We start from the raw sequence: 20,746 nt of genomic DNA on the forward strand, positions 1-20,746 counted from the left end.
GGGGGGGGGGGAGGGAGGGTGAACGGGCGAGAGGAACGGCAAGGAAGCAGAGGAGGGCAGAAAAGGGGGATGAAAAGGAAGAGAAAAGCGACGTCCGCGTGGGGTGGCACTTTTACTGGTCACTTGGAATTCGGTGCCCCACCATCGCGGTATTAGAGCCCCTTTCCTCCTGTCTCCTCTATCCCCTCGTCCCATCCCTCCTCTCTGCCGTTTTCCTTCCCGTTCCCCGCGACTCTGGTACCGTGTCACCCCACCTAGGGGCCCCAACCGTTCACCCTCGCGTGGCAAATTAGTTTAGCCTCACGGACAAGTTCGAGCCGGTTCGAGCCTCTTCTCAGGATCTTCCTCCGTTATTTCACGACGGAAACGACACGCAGGCTCTTCCTTAAAACGCTCAAACCTACGGTAGAGTGGCCTTTTCCACGACGAGCCGTATCGATCATCGAATATCGCTCGTACTATTCTTCTGCGTTCATTTCGATGAATTGTATAATTTGCTGTCGATAGTTAAATCTTCAGCTGAGAGAATTGAAGATACAACAAAATGGGGTAATCAGATATAAATACACTGACGTGTAGAATAATTTAACGCTGAGAAATTAGAAAAATTTAATATTGATTTTATTACGTAATATGGAACACACGTAGTCTCGTATATTCCTCTGTAGCCTCTCTCTCTCTCTCTCTTTCTCTCTTTCTCTTTCTCTCCCTGTCCTTTCTTCTCTTTTCTCGGTGTATGTGTGCGAGTGAATAATTCAATTGCTTAAAACTACATTATTCGAATTTGTTTTTGTTGAAACGATATTTTATCTGGTAGGCAGAACTGATTAACAATTATACGTATTAGTGACGATGCAAAAAAAACATGAGCGGCAAGATTGCAGGCAAGAGTATACGCGGAATAGGGTTGTTCCTTTTATATTGAGCGAATCAAAAACCGTTATCCTCATGCGAGATCCTGCATAATTTAAAGAACAAATTAAGGATCGCAGTTGGGCGAACACGTGTAGCGAGGGCCGTTCCGCATCTGCGGTCACGCACTTGTCACGCGATTCTATACAGTATTGATAACGATAATGAAGCCAGTGGTCTGCATCGGTTCCTGCAAATTAATGGCATTACGCGACGACCACTATCGAGCCCTAGCCCGATAATTTCCGTGAGGTATTCGAGTCGATAATCCGTGAGAGCCTATGCCGGTGCATATGTTCCCATCAACCATCGTTATACCTTAAAGTGCGGCGGAACGATTGAACCGATATTTTCGCTTCGAGGATGCACAATTTGTTATTAGCCGGTACTCGTACTTTTACAATTTAACATAATATCATACATATTTGAATGCTGGTAACCAATCGTGATTAATCCATCGTGAAATTGACTTTAGTTGAAATGTTTTAATGCCAAAATTATGTGACTTATTCGATTGAGGCGATTCCACGAGAATCGTGTGTGCTACAACATCGCATTTCTATAGGGAATTAATTTTGTATCAGAGTAAATTATATGTCACGTCGTATTAATAAAGGCAAAAAATTCTCTTATGCGAAGTTTGATGGAGGCACATGAGCGAGGATATCTTTCTTGTTACTCGCTCGAGCTAAACTTCCCTCTCGCGCTTTTTGCTCTCCGCCCCTCCGGATCAACGAACTGTACGGTAAAAAACTATACGGTGAACAAGTACCCGTGTCGCATGACCACGCGTCACGTAGATGATTGCGAAATAAACGGTTGTGCAGCCAATAAGGGTGCCCTTGTTTCGAGATGCAATATATCGAGAAATCAAGTATGCAACTTTCGTACGTTTCATACATAATGAAGTTGCGCTTTACATGGTGGGAAACGACATAATTTAATTCGATAATTGAAATCAATATATTAATTTATGAATTTTTCAAATAATATATTCCAACATAATATAATACAGATCAATCCGGGGTCCGAGTTCTCATTTTCAATCGGATATCCTTATCTTTCGTATCTTAACAAGCTCTTTACTTGATATTAAATTTTACGTCACAGATAGGACCTGTACGTGACATCACGTAGTCGTAATTACAGTCTCTGAAAGAATTAACCGTAACTGGGTGGCGATAACGCAAATCATAAAGTGAATGGATCTTTTCGAAGATATGATAGCGCGCGCATTCGAGATTAGCATGTATCGTGTCGAGATCTATATGTACTCGAAAAATTCAATTTCGCCCATTGAAAAATTTCAACGCCACCGCACATAACGTTTCTACATCATTAATATCAATTAGTAACTTCACGATATCCACTCTCTTTTCTTCATTTCTGCGCTCACATTTGTATCGTTTGCAAAATATTGAATTCTCCCCGCATGGTATTCACTTCACCCGTTTGCTCTCCGGTTCGGAGGTCGTGTAACTCGTCTCGACGTCGAATTTGATTTCATGGTTCACCGTTGCAACACGATAGCATATTTGCACGGCCTATTTTGCATTTTATCGGACGATCGCCACATTCGACGTCCGATGCACATTGACAGACAGATGTCGGACGCGGGCAGCCGGTCGCGGAAAAAAATCGGGTAAAAAGTCGGGTTTCTCGACTGTCCGTAATAAAAGGCAAGCGCGCGTGGTATCGCCGTGAAACATAATCGCCAAAACGTCCCGGATCAATTCGGTATTATTAGCTCGAGCCAAAAGAGGGTCGTCCATTACCGGACAGCTGGACAATGGTCGCTCCACCGTCGATTTTTATCCCTCGCCTCTGAATTCTCGCTTCAAACGCGTGTTCGCTGCAATATTCATTTGATATTATGCACGCGACACTGGGTGTGCAAATTTTTTCCACTCGGGTAGAAGTTGCGCGACTGTTTTTTTCCTTTTTCTTTTTTGCTTTCTTTCTTTTTTCTTTTTCTTTTTTTATTTATCGTCACGCCTTGGAGACCGAAGTCGTGAGCTCGGCGAAAATAAAATCCCGCTGGTAATTTCCATTTTATGTATAAGCGAGGTATCTGGTGCTTTATCTTGCCTGTAAATTTCAGCAATAAATTTACAGAATAGAGCAGCAGCGCAATTACGTCTCGTGAGCAAGTACGAAGACGGAATTATAGGAATTTCTGTTGCATGTTTCCTCCGATATGACCACATAAATCATTTTTATCGTGGATTCAGTTATTTTCTTATTATCAGTTATGATCAGATTCCGATATATTGTATATTATCGATTATATTTACATCAGCAACAGAAGGAGAGGAAAGAATTCGTTTGAAAAATATATAATTTATATTTTTTAATTATGGCGTATAAAGTAATTTATCAGTCTAAACAACAAATATAAAAACAATTCTAATTAATATTAAATATTAGTATTATTGGTTAAATAATTTAGTAATTATTTGAAACATTAAGCAACCTCATATCTCACGTCGGTATCTATTTCCTATTTTATCTACCGAAGATAAATGAGAAATTCTGTCATCTGGTATCAAATATATATATTTTAATACTCAATTATATAAATAAATATATATATATATATATATATTCTATAATCTATAAACCGATTATCTAATAAAAATAATCCATATTCATAGTTGATATTTTAAAATATTCAGCACGCGCATTGGTGACACTTACCATATGTTGGTCAGACAAGGCGGTATTGAAATGACACTTGTATCATTTGTAGATAAACGATACACAGAACACACGCTACCAAAACTATTCTATTAGTTACAGTCTTATCAATTCATGATGCGAGAATTTCAAACCTATGTTAACCCAACGTTATTCACGCCTATATAGCCTCTTCGTTTGAATACCCGAATAACATTGATTTTTAAACAGTCGCGAATAACTCATTATCACGATCACAAAAGAAATCTCCCTTGTTCCTGCTCCCGATAAGAGCTTTCTTCTCTCTCGTTTGATATGAATCGCAACCCGACATCTTCGTAGGGGAGAGCGACCCTTCGATAAGAAAGACAAAGGGCATTCTCGCGGGTGGAGAATAGTGTTACTTGATCCAGTTACGAGCGGTATATCTTGAATGGTCAAGGGCCTAGGAGCGTCAGAGCGCATACACACATAAGCACACATACTTGTACATAGGATGTTACGATGACGCCTTTGTGACGAGAGCGGCCAGGCACAAAAAAAGGTGGGCTCGAGCGGGCTTTCACGGATGTGCTAAAATATTCATTGTCTGAAAATGGGCGTTTGTTAGAGAGGTACGTAGGTGTGTGTATAGCCGCCACCGCCGTCGTCTTGCCGTCACGACTCTCTTTCTCTCTTTATCTCTCCTAACCGCTATGAAATACGGCGAGACCCGCGTAAAGACGACTATTATATTCCAGAATTCAATGTTGAAGAGATAGACAGAGAGTGAGAGAGAGAGAGATCTTCGCAATCGCGTCGAAAATTCAATATCTTGTTACTGTGCGGATGGCATAACAGACATATTCTTCGATCGGTCGGAGCCGCGAAGTCGATAACCATGATAATCCGCGGGCTCGCGTCAGCCGTCGGATATCGTCCAATTTTCCGTAAACTTTTCTAATAATAAAGTCTACGAGAATCTCGTATCGAACGATTAGACGGGTTTTCATAAAGTCGTCGTTCCTCCAATACGCCCCGATATCGCTTCTCTCCGTCGTATTTGTATTCTTTTTTCGTGGGAAAGTCCGTTGCTACAGTTTGTCACTTTGAACTTTGTAATGTCTCTGTATCATATAGATTCTTCTAAGTTTCTTTCATTTACGGATTCCTGGGCGGACCTGCTGGTAATTCCAAGATTATTGGTGCGCATCTCAGTGTTATTATCGTTAAAAATAAAGTTTTTTTTGTTTTTCAGAAAGAGTCTGAAGAAAACATTTAGATTATTTGTTAGATTATTTGTTAGAATTAAACATTTAAATCTATTCCACAAATTGTGCAAAACATATTAAAATTGTAAAGGTTTTGAAAAAAATAACCGCGCAAAATAAGATTGTTAAACCTTATATATCTTTAAGACGTTATATAATTCCTAAGTTCCAAATTTATTGCGCATGTCAAATCGTATATCTACTTCGAAGCCATTGTCGCCTCTTTCTCTTTTCTTCCATCTAATTTCAACTCTGTTTATTTTTCTTACCTAACTCGGAAATAGTCTTTGCAGACGGATTCTTCAGCTATTATGTAACCGTCGCGTCTCAAAAGAAACAACACAAACAATCGAGCGAGAAATCAAGATATTGATAAGAAGTATAGTTGCCGAACTCAAATCCCAACTGCTGTCTATGAAATTAAGCAAGTACGAAGCATTCGTGCTACTTGTCGCATATTAATTGCATCCCGAGCGGCACAAAGCACTGAGCTAATGTTGAATCTACTGTTGGCCAACCAATATGTGCTACTAGGAATCTTCTTCTCTCTAAATGACTGTGTGTCATTTGTATGACACACAGTCTCTCATATTATATAGTCTCTTATAGTCTCTTATTAAGGAACAACAAATATCAAATGTTAACAAAGCTCGGTTATCAAGATTGATGCCTATAACTTGAAATAATGCGTATTCATTTAGTATTAACATATTTTGTTCGCCCAATTGTAATACGCGATCAAATAATTCATACGGATTTCGTTCCATACGCATCACTCTGTATATTTCATTAGCAAATGCTTGCTAATTGTGTTAATTATCGTCGGTATTACATGGGAATGAAATGTGTAACGTCCTTTGCCAGCGCGGAGGGTCGCGATAGCGTAACATTCTCTCGGTTCATTAATGTAATCGAGGGAATATCGCGAAATAATTGTGCGCGACTAGTTCGCGGAATTAAATATATTCCATTTCCGCGTGGCCCGATTAATCAGTGAAGTTGAAATGTTTCGTGCCTCGCGGGTATCGCGCACGGGGAACCGCTATTAAAACGTACAATAAAAGCGGATGCTGATCAAGAACGGGTCATTGACCTAATTATAAAGTAATCGTCGTTAAAAATCGCGCGGGCGAACGATTTAAGCTGAGATAAAAACGGTGTATCTCCCCCGCAAAGTAGAATTCAGTCCCTGAGGCAACGCGATTTTAATCACCGCCCGGCGAGAAACGGAGAGAACCGATTTCGAAACAACTCACCAACTTTCGCGGCATTTCAGCGAAAGTTCGAAACGTTTTCTCGTATTTAGGAGAGGCAAAGTATAAGATATCCTTTTATACTTCTCGTCCGAAGTCAGTCGACTAATTTCATGGGTATCTGTTTGCTCTCTTCAACAGCTCGGACCATCTCACGTGCGAGATTTCCCGGCGAAAACGGCGGGATTCTTTCTGTCATAGAACATATTCGATTTCTAATATGGCAATTCAATCGCCGACGGGATAACGCTACAGGATATGAAGCAGGATCGGTTGCGTCGCGACGCACCGCTACGTTGTCGCTTCCCCACGATGAGATGCGTTGTCTTCTCCGAAGAGTATGGATTTTATGCATGAATAAGAACGGAAGCACCCTTCGCCGCGTCCCTTAGATCTCTGGTCTGGTCCCTCGTTCGACTAATTCAGGTATGCCGTGCTGCAGCCGGCTTGCCGTACCTGAAAATCTGCATGCGCAAGCACGGCGATCTACGTGTTTGCAGACGTGCGGAGTGCTCGATACCGGCGTGGTGGTGCCAGCGGTGGTGCTGCCCTCGCAAAAATTTTTTATTCCACCGGCATGTATACACCCCGCCGGAAGCGGCGGCAGGGAGGACGTGAGGGAGCTGCCACCCCAAAGCAGCTTCCAAAGCGCGACCTCTCGCATCTCCATAATGTTCGTCGCGATACGTATCTAGGGCTCGATTGCGGCCAAAGTTGCTTAGCATTAACCGACCTCGGGCGTATTTTTCTTCTTTTTTCCGTTTTCTCTTTTTGTTGCCGACGCTGGTGGCTGCAGCGTGATCCAGATAGCGAGGATGTAACCGAGATTCTGCGGCCGCGACGTCGTCGGTGCAACGATGCATGAGTAGCGCCGTGGAATTTAATATTGAGCACTGAGTTTCGCATACTGTGATATGTCTATCGAATATTTATCAAGAGAGTCGCGCAAAGTATGTTTGAAAGAGCGGAGAATCGACGGCGAGCACGCAGCGCGTGGTGTGGCGGGGTCGTGGATCGCGAAGCAGCGTGTTTCCTCCGTTCCTCGATGCACCATATATCGCCGTTTACGAAACAATACCGCGCGATTGACATTTTTATTGTGTTAACGGCACTTCTCGATTGAATTTCGTCGGGGATAAAAATCCTACGTCGGTGCTGCCCTTCTCGCTCGCGATCGAAAATCCCCTCTGCGCGTCTACATCGCGTAAACATTCCGCTTCGACGGCGTCGATCGTACTAAATGCCGATACGAAACCGTTCGCATTTTCGCAGCGGCTGCACAGCAGGGGCTGCGCCGCACCGGCCTTTTCGCGTGCATCGACCGGCTATTTTTCAGGAGTATCATTCGCGTTCGCGAATCGAAACCGCTGCCTGACACGGCTCGCGCAGATTGAATCGATTTCCGATTCGGACGGAACTTCTTCTCTGTGATGAACTACGGGTTGCACGTAGGGTCGAAAGAGAGTAGAGGCAAGAGAGAGAGAGAGAGAGAGAGAGAGAGAGAGAGAGAAAGAGAGACGAGAGGATGAGCGCGAAAGAGAAGAGAAGCAACGGGGAGAGAGAGGGAGAAAGAGAAGAGCGAGGACAGAGGGTGGCTGCGCGATGACAACGTCCGCCCGGGTGAGGACGAGGATCTGGGAGGCGGAGAGTGAAATCCAGCAAGTTCGCGGCGTGTGTACCGCTATTCAGAATCATGCGGCATAGCTCGTAAATGGAATAATCAGTGACACGAGGGAACATGGAATACACCGTTGTCCTGGTTCACCCAGCCCTTCGTTCTCGTACGACCTGCAGCGTTCCTCTTCTTCCGTTCTTCCCCTTTGCTCTCTTCACCTTTGCTTAGAACGCATCGTATCTGTGGAAGTTATCTGTGGAAGTTACCTCTTTGCTCTATCTTCTCTCTCTCTCTCTCTCTCTCTCTCTCTCTCTCTCTCTCTCTCTGCCATAATAGACGAAAGCTGCAATAATGAATAATCAGCGACTCGACGCACCTCGAAGTCTCTAAGTCGTTCTCTAAGTCGCGAAGTTAACAAGCGAAAACGACCAATCACGACGATTGTCGAAAGTGCTACTTCTTTGTCGATAAATAGAAACGTCGGAATTTAAAATTGCAAGTTTACATTCACTTTTCTTAACTTCTTTCACTACTTATTCCCATCGTGGGAAAACTAATGAAAGTTATCTTTACAAAGTGGTAAACGTTGGATCGCAGATTTCGCATTATAACGGATGTATCTTTAGGTACTTTAGACGCTTTCAGGATAATAGTTACTTCTTATTGATGTAAGCATGAGAAGTTATGTATATACAATTTTGAACTTGAGAGAAACCGGGTCAAATTGGTTCAAAAGTTGTATCGGCTATGCGCGTTTCGTTTATGTATTCACTGTAAGGGTAAAACAGTTGGAGAGGAATTGCAAAATGTTCTTTTTAAAACATAAGTACTTTTCCAATATTTTAAAAGGAACACTTTGAAAATTAAACTGACTTTGAAAATTAAATGGCGTTGACGAATTGATAGTGTAAATATAACGACAATCTTTTTATTTCTTTTAATTTTAAACGAATGTGAAGAAAATTCTAATTCTTATATATATATATATATATATATATATATATATATATATAAATTAACAGATCTAGATCCTTTGATGTGACTGCTTACTAATAAATAAAATTTGTCAAGTATGAGATATATACAGGGTGTCTCACACTCTCCTCCGGGCATTTTGTGGGGACGTAGAACAGGTTGAGGTAAACATAAAAGTCCTATACCGTTTTGCGATATTCGCAATAATTATCGAGATATTAATTGTAGAAAACTTGTAAATGATCTTGCAGAATATGGTAAACGAGTTATAGTAGCGACGACTGCCATCGAGTACTTATACTTTAGATCAAATTGAACAAAAAAGTTCTCTACCCTTTTCCAAATAATCACATAGATTTTTAATTATTAATTAAAGAAGATGAGTGCATTATCACGCAAGATCGTGCAATAATCTTCTTTAATTAATTATTAAAAATCTATGTGATTATTTGGAAAAGGGTAGAGAACTTTTTTGTTCAATTTGATCTAAAGTATAAGTACTCGATGGCAGTCGTCGCTACTATAACTCGTTTACCATATTCTGCAAGATCATTTACAAGTTTTCTACAATTAATATCTCGATAATTATTACGAATATCGCAAAACGGTACAGGACTTTTATGTTTACCTCAACCTGTTCTTCGTTCCCACAAAATGTCCGGAGGAGAGTGTGTGACACCTTGTATATATGTCCCATATACTTGACAAATTTTATTGATTAGTAAACAGTCACATCAAAGGATCTAGATCTGTTCGACATTTACGCGCTGCAATAAATAGATTGATTTTTGTAGAAAATGTATGTCGCGTTTGAAGGGATCAATAGTCAATCTCTCCCGGAATTATTTCAAAGAACGTGTGACATATTGGGCATAAGCGAGCCTTAATTAGGTCGTCTCTATTATGTTAATAGGATTCGCGTCTACAGCCGGGAAGCCTTCACTCGAGAGTTAATCTCCCGGCTCGTATAGGTCAACTATGGCAGCCACAAGGACCCTCGATCAAGGGATCCGACGCGACAGGAAGGCGCGCGAGAACGACTTCTGCGAGATGGAAACGAAAATTCCCACGGCTCGTCGATGCAGGGGACGAGAACGAAGACGGAAGGGACGACCTCCCCCGAGGGAAGGATAGAACTCTCAGACGTAAATTGCAAATGTTCCGGAGAACCAGATAATCGGATAATCAGCCAGACTGTTCCGTCTCCGCTCGCTGCCGCCATTTCCAATATTCCGTTTTTCTCGACACATCGACCAATTGATTCGGAATGAATTAGTGGTGGAAGAAAAGCAGACGCTGCCTCTCGGTAAGTAGCTTGTTGCTTTTTGACGAAATGTTAAAATGACGGCGCTTTTTATCCCTTAGTAGCGAAGAATATTTATCATTTTTTAGTAGAGAAAAGTCTTCGCGTTATATTTTATTTGCCATTAAGTTTTGAATAATCTTTCTATAATCACATTTGCACAGTGAATTAAGTAAACTATATATTCGTACAAGAATAAATATTTACTTCTAACGAGAAGTGTTAAAGTTTATGTATCTAAATGTATTTCAAAAATATATAATGCATCAGCGTCTATAAATGTTTACGTAAGCGAAATAAAATACCGAAATAACACGAAACCAAATAATATGAAATAAATAAATATTGTTTAACCTTTTAATCGACAGTTCTTGAAAAGACGCGTAGAGACTCACGTTCTTTACCCGCTTGTTGCCGAATCATCAATTTTGATTTATAAATCTCGCATCTTAAATAGTCATCGTCTTCAATATGGAATATTATTACATGAAAAAGAGATTGGACAACGTTGATCGCGTTGTAGCTTTTTACGAAGACCTAATACTTCCAATACTCATAATCATACTAATTAGCTCGATGTTCTTTTACGTTATCATAAATTATAGTTATACAAAGTGATAATGCGAATATATTCTGTCGTGACTGTGTGAAAAGCATAATCAGTAAGAGACATAATGAAAAGAGATTATAAAGACAGTATACTAAAATTTTATTTTATAGTAATATTATGTAAAAGTCGGACGTGGTTGGATTGTTGTCGGGCATTTACTTTCACGTTTGTTGATTACAATACACATATAAAACGTTCCTAATTCGTCCTCAGTAGTTTTAGTTTATCTCACATCTTTAATAGCAATTCTCATTGCTATGGCCGATTTTTGCGAAGAAATAATATTAAGACCAGATTTAAAAATAACTGACGTAGATGACATAGAGATTTGAGAACTTGTTGATACTATATAATATTAATTGCAACATTTTGCATTGTGTGTCTTATTTTGTTTTTTCTATTATTAATATAAATAATACAAATATCGTATCGTAAAAAATATAACTGATGAGAGAGGCAACAAGGAAAGTGACAAAATAATTATAAAGATGATATACTTAAAATTTTATAAAATTAAATTATATAAAAATCCAATGTGATCAAATCCAATATAGTGTGTCGTCGGACGTTTATCTTCAGGTAAACTGTTATTACAAATAATATAACATATAAGAACGAACGACCTTAACTCACGCGTTTTCGAGTCAACAAACTTAGGCTGGCTCACGTCCTTAACATTTTCTTTGTTCAACGACGCGAATTACGTTACAAGTTATTATCACAAGTTATCGTTTAATTAAAGGAAAGAAAAGTGTAATTCTCGTTGGTCAAATGTGATGCAAAAAATGCACGATTGCAAAAAATGGCTATAGACGTAATTTCTACGGCGGTATTAATTGTCGTGACCGCAATATTAAGATATTATATTCAAGATTTATGCGAAATTTTGTTGAAAATTTGTCAGAAATTTCGTGAATATTTACGACGTCGTAATGAAAGTGATGATTTTTAAATTATCCGTCGTATAATATGAATATCGTGTTCTAACTCTCTAAAAAATACAAATCCAATGAAACAGACAAAATACTTATGAAGATAATATAATTAAGATAATATAAGAAAGATAATATAATATAAAGAAAGATAATATAAAAAAGATAATATAATTATAATATAAACTCCAATACATACACATACACACTCACTAATGAATTTAATATAGTGTGTCGTCGATCATATTTTGGCAGACTATTATTGTTTACAATAAGCTGTATAAAAACGTACAGTATAAATGTGCGAATTTTAAAAAGACTGTATTAGTTTGATCCACGTCTTTAATTGTTCTGCCCGATATCATGCGTTACGTTGGTTATTATCGAATTATATCATATGAAAACACAAAAATTTTGGTTTCTCCAATGTAGAAAGCAATCATTTCTAGTCAGATCATTATTGTTAGTATTCAAACGTATAAGGATATATTTGAGTACGAATACATTTGAGAACACAATCTTCTCTCGCGCGTTTCAAAGTCAACAAGCTTAGGCTTTCGTTTAACTCGTATTATTAACAATCACTTTCCAACGTTCTGTGACACTTCGATACCGTTGAAGTGCGACGTGAAAGGAATAATATCCTCGTTGTTTGACTGTGATACTATTATAATGGAATATTTTGCGGTGGAACAGGATCTTCCTGTACGAGCGAACATCAGGTTTCGGTGTACAAATATATTAATAATTGTAGCAATATTAATAGTGTCCTTTGCATATATTTGGATGCTTTTAAAACTTTTTATAATAAATAATAGATATAAATATGTTTATATATAATTATAAATCGTTTTCATCATTTTTAAGTTAACTTATTATTAAATATCGTAACTTTGTAATAAAAACTACAATTAATGAGAGAGACAAGGAAAGTGACAAAATATTTATATAAAGACTGCATATACTTATAACATAGACTCCGCCGCGAACAATTCTAATCTGATCTAACGTCAAGTGATTGCTTTTAAGTAAACTATTATTATTAATAATAAGACGTGTAAGAACTTACGATCTCAATTAGCGTGTTTTCGAGTCAATTAAGCTTAGGCTGATTCGCGTTAACATTTTCTCTGTCCAATTACGATCGATATCGTTTAATAGTGGGATATGAATGTATAATTCTCGTTAGTCAAATGTGACAACATTATAAAAATGGCTATGACTACTATGACGTTGGTAATATTTATGATATTAATAATAATAATAATAATTTTCTTGTCTCGCGATGTATATAAAATCAAAATATATGACCCAAAAATGATGAGAAAGAGATTTTTGCTTGAAATATGTAAATTCTTAGTATTTTAAGTTATCCGTTATGTAATATAAATGTCATGTCATAACTTTGAACAGTATGAGTACTGAAACAAACACTGGAAAAGTGACAAAATACTTTCACACGCACAAAGAAAGTTATACTTATAATATATTTTATACTTTATACTTATAATATAAACTCCGATATATGCAAAGGAATCCAACCTGGTGTCGTCGAACAACCACTTTTAAGGAGAAAATTTATTAATCTTAATTGGTGCGTAAGAACCCGTAACTTAAATTCATGAATTTCGGTTTTAATTTAATCTATATCCTTAATAATCGCTCTATTCAATTACACACATTACGTTGCGTTTTCATTGCGTTATCATCGTGTTATTGAAAACACTCTTTTATTCATAATTGTGCGCGATGATACACTAATCTTCTTTAATTGATAACTAAAGATTTCATATGGTTTACGAAATAGTAGAGGAATTTTGTATAATTTTATAATTGTATAATTTAGCGAGTCCTATATCTATACGCAGCGGATATATCATTAATTATTAGACACCTTGTGTAAATATAGAATAATTCCAATGGTAACAAGTCCAATCCAAGTGTTGTTGTCAAGCAATCACCTCTAGACAAGTCGTGCGACTATAATAAGACTTGCGAGTGACGGAACCTTCGTTTGCGCGTTATTGCGACAACAGTCTTAGTTTGGTCCACGTTCGTAGCAGTCGCTTTACTTGACATATACCGTATATACCGTCAATATGTTGGGACATACGAATATGGGTATCGGAAACAACGTAGATCTACCATTGATTATTTACGTGATCATAAGCGCAATAATAATATTTTTCATAACAGTAATACTTTTAATACTATATGTGTTATTTATGTAAAGCTGCATAATATTATTATTATATATTTAATCATACATTTGTCTATAGAGGGGTACACTAATAATGACAGTAATAATAATCTGGATAAATATTAATATTTGATTGTTAAACAACAGTATTTATCTTTTTTAAATTAATCATTGTTCAAATATCGTGCGAAACTCTGTGAAAAGTACAATTAATGAGAAGCAACAAGCAAAATAACGAAATACTTATAACGTGACGATATAGCTGTAAAACTTCAATTTAGTGATGTGATGTAAAAAATACATGATTGCAAAAAATGTATACAGATATAATTCGTGCGTTGTTGTTCAGTATCGTGACCGTAGTATTATTATTTCTTTATCAAGTTGCACTTGTCATGGTCTGCCAGTATTCGCAGCTTTATAACATTGCATTTGTACTACAACTTTATCGCAGACTTAGTGAAAGTGAAAGTAGTGATTTTTAAATTACACGTCGTATAATATGGATATCGTGTTCTAACTCTCTCAGAAATGCAAGTGCAATGAAACAGGCAAGATATTTATGAAGATAAGATAATTATTATATAAATTCCAATACACACACACACACACACACACACACACAAGAATTTAATCTAGTGTGTCGTCGATTATATTTTTGCAGACTATTATTGTTCACAATAAGGTGTATAAGAACGCACAGTATAAACGTGCGACAGTATTAGTTTGTATAACAATATTGCAAAAAATGGATACAGACGTAATTTTTGCGGTAGTGTTCTGTATCGTGACTGCAATATTATTATTTTATTATCAATATTACTTCGAAGTCTTGATATCGCGATTTTATAGAACTCAATTTTTATCACCTCTTATTCGCGAATATAGGGAAAAACTTAATCCTAAAAAAAGACGTAATTCTTAAATTATCCGTCGTATATAAATATCGTGTTCTAACTCTCTGAGTTGTATTCAATTTAGTGTATCCCCAAGAAATCATCTTTAGTAGGCTGTCATTCTTCATTAGGCGCTTGAAGATACACGTTGTTTACTTGTACGTTTCAAAGTCAACGGTTTGGCTCGCGTCTTCTCTTAATCATTACTCTGCCTGACGTCGTATGTATGTTGTTCCATTATACAAGACATCAAAATGATAAAATTCTCGTTGCTCCAGTAGTGATAACACTATAAAAATGATAGAAATGTTTAACCTGACGCTAATCAGAGCAAATATCGTAATATTTCTGATTATTCTCTGTTTCGTTACATGTCTATATCTGATCATAATAATAAGTCTATATCTGATCATAACAATAAGTCGAGATAAAAATATGAATGCTTGATACATGATGACTCATATTATCCGTCGTTATTATGCGGATTTTTTGTCGTGGCTCTCGATAATAATATAAAAACAATATGCTTATGAACGCATTTTATAATAATATGCTATTGTATATAAAATTCGACCCGAACGAGTTCATTCTGATGTGTCATCGGACGCTTACTTTCAAGCAAACTGTCATCGTTAACAATAATAAGGAGCGTAAGAACGTACAATTTTAACTCGCTCGTTGTCAAGTCTACAGTCTTCTTTTAACTCTCTCTCTTGTAACTGACGCTCTGCTTGACGTCGCGTGTACCATCGTTAAAATATCAAATATATCGTATCACGAAAATGTAATCCATGAAAGAGGCGTTAAGAGAACTACATCTCGCAGAACTACAGCTGCACATTGAATGGTGAGTGATTCACAAAAATTGCACAACGTATAGGCTGTCTGACAATTTATGACACATCCGTTATATACAGATAGAAATCATCGAGTTGAATTCATCTATCATTTCGGAAATAACTACTTAAGATTTTGATTAATTTTATTAATTAAGAAGATTGGCAAATGATCGAGATGAGGAACTTTGTATTTAATTTGATAAGTTTTACCTACATATACAACGGATATCATGAATTGTCAGACACTCTATATAATATCTTATTATTTTATTATAATATCGAGACATTTTTCGATAGAGACGAATGTCGTATTGAAAATTAAGATACTCTTTACGCTGTAAACATTTTATTTTTATGACATTGAGCAATTCTCTCGATTAAAAATGTTCACATTGAGTAACGCAGGAACAATAGTTTATTGTACACGCATACATACGCGCCTTCTAAATTTAAATTATAGATTATCGTAAATACACAAATAATTACGTGTCGACTTTGGTCAGGACGAATTTGGTCAAAGCAAACTAATTAGTGATATTGTTCAAAACGCGTTTGAGCGTAATCCTATGTTCCGTTTCGCGAATACCCACCTCGGAACGTTGACAAGTAATTTTTATAAATTTCGTCGCAGCAAGTCGTGGGAAGAGAGCGTTTCCCGAGTATAATCGATAGACGGAGGGGCAGTAAGGAAGTTATCAACGGTTCGAACGGCTCGACTTTTTCGTACGTGGGACGAGTATCGTTCTATTATCGAGCCGGCATGTGTGTCTCATAGTTCACAATGTTCAATATCGTAAGCCGCAGACCGCAGGCCGCAAACCGAGAACTCTGAGGGAACCTGTGCAATGGGTGCACTTGCAGCGAAACAGCTGATTGGCCGGCTGGACTCGCGTACTTAAATTTGGTCGAACGCGCTTCATTTCCATCCGATAGGGAGATAGAGAGACCGATCGATCAACCGACCGACCGACCGACCGACCAAACGAGCGACCGACCGAGCATCTTTCCCACACATTTATCTTGCCCCGCTTCCGTGCCGTTTGACTTTGATTTCATCCGGTATTACTTAGCGACTTTGCCACCAACTATTGAACTGTTAACTTCTTAACTTGCGATACGCAAATTTTCATGCTCGCGCGCCCTCTTCATCGTCGTGATGTTAATAGTCGCGCAAAATGAGCGTTGTCTTACGATCATGTCTGTTGAATTGGTGTTATTTAGAAGCACGTGACGAAAAGACGATTAATCAATGATAGGAGCATGTGGATTCTTTCCAAAGGAGGAATCCAAAGGATCCTGGAGGTTGCGAAAGATAAAATCTTTTATAAGTTGGCCAATGTCTTACAAGTACTGTATCTGCTTTAACATGATTTCATTCTCGCCTCTATTTTCGTTTTTCTACATCACGCGAACGTATCGGGACACATTTTAGACCGCGAATGCACAGGGAACGCGAGGCCGGCTAGGGTGAAGTAAAATCGAACGACACTGATAACTCGTGGCCATTAGTGATAACAACTTCGGGCCCGACGAATCGCTCTGCATCGCGGAACTGTCTGTAACTGCCAACTGCACCGTTAGAGATAAACTTCTGCTCGTCTACCTCCGGCCGACGAACTTCTTCTTGCGTTTCCCTTCGCGTGTCGCGATGTTTCTTTGTCGACTTCTCATCGAGGCTTCGAAAAACTGCCGGAGTAGTTTCGCGGAGCGTGCTTCGTCGAATGCGTATATCGGAGCTTCTCAAAAAAAATGCATCGCAAAATCTATCGCAACTTGTTCGTTCGTTTGGCGAATATGAAAAAAGATGCGTTTAATTATATTGCGGAATTGTCGTAAATGATTATATATGGGCTTGCTTTATTTTCTACGCGTTCTTTTAATGTTTAAATTTTATATATTATTCACAAATAAACCCTCGGGGATTGTATTTCGGAGAAGTTTAAATAATTTCGTGCACGACAATATAAGATTTAATAAAAAGGCTTATTAAATTACTCAATCAGCACCGTTTTGTTACATATCTGTACCTTGCTTCGCGTCTCAGAGCGATATCTCTTGAGGACTGCCAAGTTGACATTCTAGTTCTGCATTAACTTTGCAAATTCCGTTGAATTTGAAGGGCAAATGGAGAATTTCGACGTGTAACATGATATAATTATTGATGTCAATAAGTAATGTTATTAACTGTGCAACTCACTTAACTGATAGAGAAGCAAGCGAATATCAAACAATTTTATAAAAATTACTAGACGAAAAGGCAGCAGATTAGAATAATAGCCTACATAGTGTTATATTTCGAGATTCTCTACTAATCTTTAAAATTTGAATTTACTTTGCGAACATTTGCGGAATTAAATGTAGTATTAAAATTTCGATCCGTCAGTCTCTCATTGATTGAACAAATTAATTCAATATAATTCAGTATTTAATTTAGCAGCGCACTGAACGCGATGAGAAAATAATTTTGGCAAAATTTCAATTTTCTCGTTATTGAAGCTTATCAATAAATCTAGGAAAGTTGTCGGATTTCGTGATTAGGTGAGCGATTATACGAATAATTCGGCGAGAGTTTGCGGATTAATATATTATACCTTGCGAAAATACTTCCAAATCCGTTTCCGCGATATTATTATTACCGCGGAAACAGTTTGCGAATTCGCGTCCGAAACTCGTGCGACCTCGTGGGGGGGCCCGACGTGTATCGTTAGCGAGACATCGTATTCGCGGTTGTAACGGGGGGAACACAGGGGGAGATGCACGTGGATGCGTGAGGAGCGCTGATGCGGCCGGAGGTAGTCGCACGGAAGCCTTTTGTTCGCGAGATATCTCGCCGGTGTCTTTTCGCCATCCGATGTATTCGCTGGAGCATGGTCATAGTATGCAAATGATTACGGCTGCCGCGTTTATTAGAGCCGCCATAAATCTTGGTGGGAGGGGAGGGAGAGGTGAAGGAAGCGGAGGGAGATGGTTGCCGCCGTCTTCCTGCTACGACGAGGGTTTGACTGCACCAATGGCAGCAGTCCCCTCTCAAAGGACGAGCTTCTAACGTCATGCAAACGGAAGGGTCCTGAAGGTACGACGGCGGTACGGACGACAAGTACATCTGCGTCGCAACGTGAGACGACGTCCGCTCATGCACGGATATTAATAAACAAACCGCCGGATTAATTAGGCTGTGACACGTAATTTGCGACAGCACCTTGTCTCGCGAAATATTTCGTTAAGAACTCGATTATCTAAGGTAGAAAGGGCCAGTAAGGAAGGACGGAACGCGGACAAGTGTGAGAGCCGCTTGAGATCGTCTCATGAATATTCCGTCGATTTGTTTCATTTCGCGTGCTTCGTATGCAAAATAGCGAGGATATCACGAAGAACATCGCGAGAGATATCTGTTACCTGCAGTTGGGAATGATAGCGTACTACGGGGCGCATAAATACGGGGTGTCGCGGGGAATAACGAATCCGAGTTTCACCGGTGGAGTCTTGGATTGACGTGTATTGAATGTTTCCTCAGCGAAATTTTTTAGTCGATCTAGTAGTCTAGAGTCTATAGTCTATAGTAGTCTTTTAGGTTACGTCATTACGTATATATTTTGGTTTCGCGGAATTTTAAATGGAAATGTTTCAATTAAAATTAAAATTTGGACGAAGAACAAGTATCTGTAAGGACCAAGCGTGTATGGTGCTGAAGTTCTAAACTCGTGTAACATATTTTATAATATCGCTAAGAAATAATCGACTTAAAGCTGATCAAGAGTCTCGTAAATGAATCGCGTTACACCCTGTATATGTGTGATACGCGTGAAGATGGCAGAGCTAAATGAGACCATCGAAATTATTTGGTACATCCGTTCGCACGATCTCGATAAAGAAAGGAGCAAGATACGATCTTTACAATTACGGTCGGAAATGCTACAAAGGAAACGCCGCTTCCGCGGGTAAACTGCATGAACTATGTAACTTTGTGCGGAAACAACGCTGCAGCGATCGCCTCCGGTCAAACCTCCAATTACATCGTGTAATTGGATACTAAGGCAATGACTACATCAAGCAACTGTAACTCCCGTTTCATGTGATCGCATTGCCCTTTATGCAATTAATTATTATTAGAATTTCTGGAATCGATTTCGAGCATATGGACATACTTGCAAAGAAATGACTTGACAATATCAGCTAAATCTCAAATCGAATCTCTGGTCGATTCAAACTCAGCTGGACGGCTAGTCGTTTCGTTATCATTGTTAAGAGTTGGCTATCACGGATAAAATGCATTTTTGCATATAAATTTATTATCGATATTAAAAGCGTATATTTTTCTTATATTTGTCGAGCAGTTAAGGAAATGACGACTATTTCTAAATATCTTGTTCACGTGAATCTCGAGTATTCGATTTTGTAAAGAACTAAACTTACAGAGCTCGTCCCACCGTATCGCGTGCATTGATCGCGTGCAATTTACTTTCATTAATATCTCAATAATTATCTATACAAAATGATACAGGATTTTTCTATTAAATTTGACAAGTTGTGTCTCCGTACAAGCATCTAAACATCCTATATAATCAATAGATATGTAAATAAATTTTATCTCTATTCATTTCGTGATTATATCTTTTTCTTATTGCTGTTAAAAATGTGTATAGAATGTCTGACATAACACGTACTAATGCTCGTATACGAGTAGAGAGCTCATAAAAAAATTTAACAAAACGGTCATCTATTGTTTCGCAAATAAATACGATAGTTATTCCTTCACTTTAATCCACGGTAACTATATTAATCACGTTACTTTTACAATAGACAAGACGAAAAAAGGGATAATCGTCGCTAACGAAAGAAATTGCATCGTATGTTATATTGTGTGTGTTTCTCGCGTGTGTTATATTGTGTTTCCCAAACTTTAATAACAATCGATCCTTCCAAATCAAAGGGCGACATAGACACGTGTGAGAACGCACGTCAAAGAGATTAATTTTTATTTCATGCCGCTACGTCGACTTATACATGTGTTATGGCCATTTAAAGTCGCGACATCGAAATTCGTGCGACGCTGGTACTTGCTCTCGCGCCGACGTATTAAGCGAGAAGCACATACTTTTGCATAAAGGCATAATGCACAAAGCATGAGAAAATTGACCAAGCAAAGTCCTTCATTTTCATCGTGACGATATAAATGAGGATCCTGATTGGTCAATATTCTCTCTCTCTCTCTCTCTCTCTCTCTCTCTCTCTCTCTCTCTCTCTCTATATATATATATATATATATATATATATATATATATATA

The 20,746-nt window shown here is 38.3% G+C and overlaps 1 protein-coding gene across 1 annotated transcript in view; it reads left to right on the plus strand.

Moving 5' to 3' along the window:
• LOC116843640 (Down syndrome cell adhesion molecule-like protein Dscam2) overlaps positions 1-20,746 on the plus strand; it is a 313,414-nt gene that overhangs the window by 52,231 nt on the left and 240,437 nt on the right. Inside the window, exon 2 of the mRNA XM_032814198.1 lies at positions 9,595-9,987. The gene's annotated coding sequence lies outside the window, so the exon portion shown is untranslated. The remainder of the gene's footprint in view (positions 1-9,594; positions 9,988-20,746) is intronic.

Source organism: Odontomachus brunneus, unplaced genomic scaffold, assembly GCF_010583005.1.
Source record: "Odontomachus brunneus isolate Ranch 3 - 2012 unplaced genomic scaffold, Obru_v1 Obru_scaffold_034, whole genome shotgun sequence".
In the NCBI taxonomy this organism is placed as follows: Eukaryota; Metazoa; Arthropoda; class Insecta; order Hymenoptera; family Formicidae; genus Odontomachus; species Odontomachus brunneus.